Source organism: Leuresthes tenuis, unplaced genomic scaffold, assembly GCF_036924035.1.
Source record: "Leuresthes tenuis unplaced genomic scaffold, fLeuTen1.0.hap1 SCAF_24, whole genome shotgun sequence".
NCBI lineage: Eukaryota > Metazoa > Chordata > Actinopteri > Atheriniformes > Atherinopsidae > Leuresthes > Leuresthes tenuis.
The window spans coordinates 19,347,517-19,350,816 of NW_027325378.1; positions in this window are offsets into that span (position 1 = coordinate 19,347,517).

Genomic DNA, 3,300 nt, shown 5'->3' on the forward strand with positions numbered 1-3,300 from the left:
ATAGTTGTAAGATGGCAGTTGCTCCAGATGCATGTCACTTAAGCTCACTTTTTATGTAATTGAATGTGACACATCTGTGAAGCTAGTGAAGTCCAAACTAGTATGAGCAGCAATGCAGTCTCACTTGTCAGCATGGGCTGACACAGTTGAGTCACAGGCTGTGAATATTCTCTTTGAACTACAGTTTACATCTGTTGTTCCAAACCTTTTGGTGCCAAACGTAATCCTCATAAGTCTCCCTAACTCAAGCAACCATTTGTAAAATTACATAATGTTTCATTAATTTGTCCGTACTTGGTTCAGCCTGTCAGAATAGTATTTTTACCCCCATCAAATGGATTTACAGAGACTGCATGTTTCAACAAAACATTTGCAGTTGTTTCAGTGGACAGGTTATCCATATGGTCAACTTCTGAACCATTTTAACTGGTGCTGTGACATGGCAATATTTCACACAGACACCAAAGGCTGTGACAACATGCTGTGTGTGCTCAACTACGGCAGAATCTTCAGCTGACTGACTTGGATAACAGCTGACATATGAATAATACTCCCTGGCAAGTTGAGTTAAAGTTAACCCCAAGTTTGGAGTCATTTACAGTACATTCAGTGTTTTGCTGATATCACAGTATCTGCTTTGTATATTTGTCATTTTTCCCTTTGTTTCCCAGAATACCACATGCTTTAAGAGGGATGGGTGTTACTGAATTAGTTGTTACTGGATTAAGACCGGTAGGTACAATTACTGTCTGAAGAAATTATGTGTTTCAGTCTGTATTTCTTTAACATAAATTCATACTAACCACCTACTAATGATGACAAAGCTGTGGGTATTAGAGCGCTTTCGCAGTAGGATAGCTTAAGGCATTTGTAGAAATGTGGAAAAATGTCCCACATTCATCTGGTTTGGTTTACTTTCACACTACACTGTTGAAAGAGGACCAAACCACTTGGACAATGTCACGCAGTTACAACAGCTCCTCATCTGGGGCGCTATTGCCTGGAATGAGTGCTGTACAGGAAGGAAAGCAGCATGAGGAAGAAGAAACCCGGCTCATTAGTTGGCTAGGACCGAAAATGGAAATCCATCCCCTTTGGCAAGCTTGTTCACAACAAGCAATAACCCTAGCCACAAGCAACCATGATATATAGTCGTCTGACCATAGATCAATAAGCGCCTTTACGTCCTCACTAATCTTTTTCTTTGTTTACTTATGGTTCTTCAGTTTCGCTCTGTTGGCTTGTTGTTTTTTTTTCTTTCCAAAATGCACTGTGCCCTAGGTCACCTCCACTCTTTGGTTCACTAGATAGTCCGTGGGATTCAATTGCAAGTGAAGCGAGACCCAAGTTTTCAGTTCGCTTGCTTGGTCCGCACCAGAGTTCGGATGAGCTTTCACACCTGCCCTGTTCAAGGAAACAGACTCTGGTCTGGACCAAATATCCTGAGTGTGAAAGCACCCACAGACAATTATGTTTGACTTACAACTCTACAGTCTGCACTCATGTTACAAAAGAATTGTAAAGATGATGGTTAGGTTAGTTAGGTTAGCAGCCTGTCTCCTCAGTGGATAGCAAATGTCAAGTCATGATTTCTCATAGGCAGATGACATGAATTAACCTTTTGAAAAAGAGTAGAATGTTAAGAGTTACAAAAATCTAGTTACTTAAGTTCGTGTTACATCCAACTTCTAATACTAACTAATAGATTGCTATGTGCTAAGTTGTTGGCTTAAGTCTGACCTTAGTGAGAAAGTTTACGTGATAGATTTTGATAGTTTTGTGAAGCTTATGATCAATATTTCCAAGTATAGAAAGGCTATGTTTATTGGTAGTTATGCAGTGCAATAAAAAAAAGGCTGAAGACAAAGTGACTGACTCTATACAAAGAAATTTAGAAGTATATAAACAGCATAGTATGGTTCAAGTTTCTGTCCTAATATAATTATAACAAATGGTACATCAATCAAAAACTTTCTCTAACAATTAAACTCTCTATTGATAAGAGTGTCGATACGTATTGTTACTATTTTTAATTTAATTATTATATCCATTCCTATTCCTTATGCTTCATTCCTATGCTCGTGTATCTGGCTCATCAGCTTACATAAACATAGTATTTGAGAAGCAGAGGACATTTAGTTGTCCTAGTTGTACATAATTAAGCTAATTCCTGTAACTACTTTTTGTAGATAAATGATAAGATTGGTGCATGTGCACAGCACATCCTGAGGCTAGCTACATGGTGCAACTACAGTGCAGTTTCACGGCATCCGGTATTTTAGATATAATAGGGTTTGGTCTGGTTTTTCTTTGCCCCAGTTTAAGGCCTTCTGCCTAATTAAAGGCTAACAGGTCTCTCCTGTACTGTATGCATAGCATCATGGATGTTTCACTTGGGCTCTAAATGGAAAGACAGTGTATTTTCTTTTTTAAAATTGAATGCAGTGTACAATTAATGCAGGTGAAGTTGAATGTGCAACACATGTGCCATTATGATTGATTAAAGTTGCATATTTTAAGAAGGACCATGACTACCTTAGACAAAAGGGACAATGCTCAGTAAACAGATGCAGTTTAGTTCATTATGTATCAAGGAATGCTAGAACCTTGATCAGACATTCAGCTCAACCCACAAACAAATTCAACCAAATTGGCATGGTAAACAGAGAGACACACTCTGCATGGGATTATTTCACAATCAGTACTGTAATTTCTTAGATTTTTCACAAAGTGTGTGTGTGTGTGTATGTTTGCTTCTTGTCTGTAAGCCATTAATATTAATGATGCCAGGAGAAGGCTATATTTGTTCAGCTTCACTGTGGTTTGTTCACAATCTGTAACAAGCATAGGAGAGGCAGAAGAACATGGCAGTATGACTGACTTGAATGTATAAACTATCGTTGCTTTTTTAACAGCCTCTCTGCCATGTTTTCACTCGTCGTGGCATGACAAAATTCAAGTAAATCCAAGCATATTACAGAAGTAAGTTACATGCCAGACATTTAGCTCAGCGCCTGTTTTGATACATAGACGACTGAATCAAATGCTCCTACTGGGAACATACATTTTAAATGACATGTCAGTGCTCATTAGTTTTTCATATCATTTACAGACCCACTTGGGTGTTGATTAAGTGTCCAAATTAAACTAGCTTTTGGGGGTTTTGGTTGCAAATATTATTATATTAAGTATGCTGTTGGATCTCCTTACCAACGGGGCCTAAAGAGATTATTTTTCAGAGAGCACAACCGCAGGGGGAGATGTTTATAGAAAATTCAATGATATGGACCATCGCTGTTG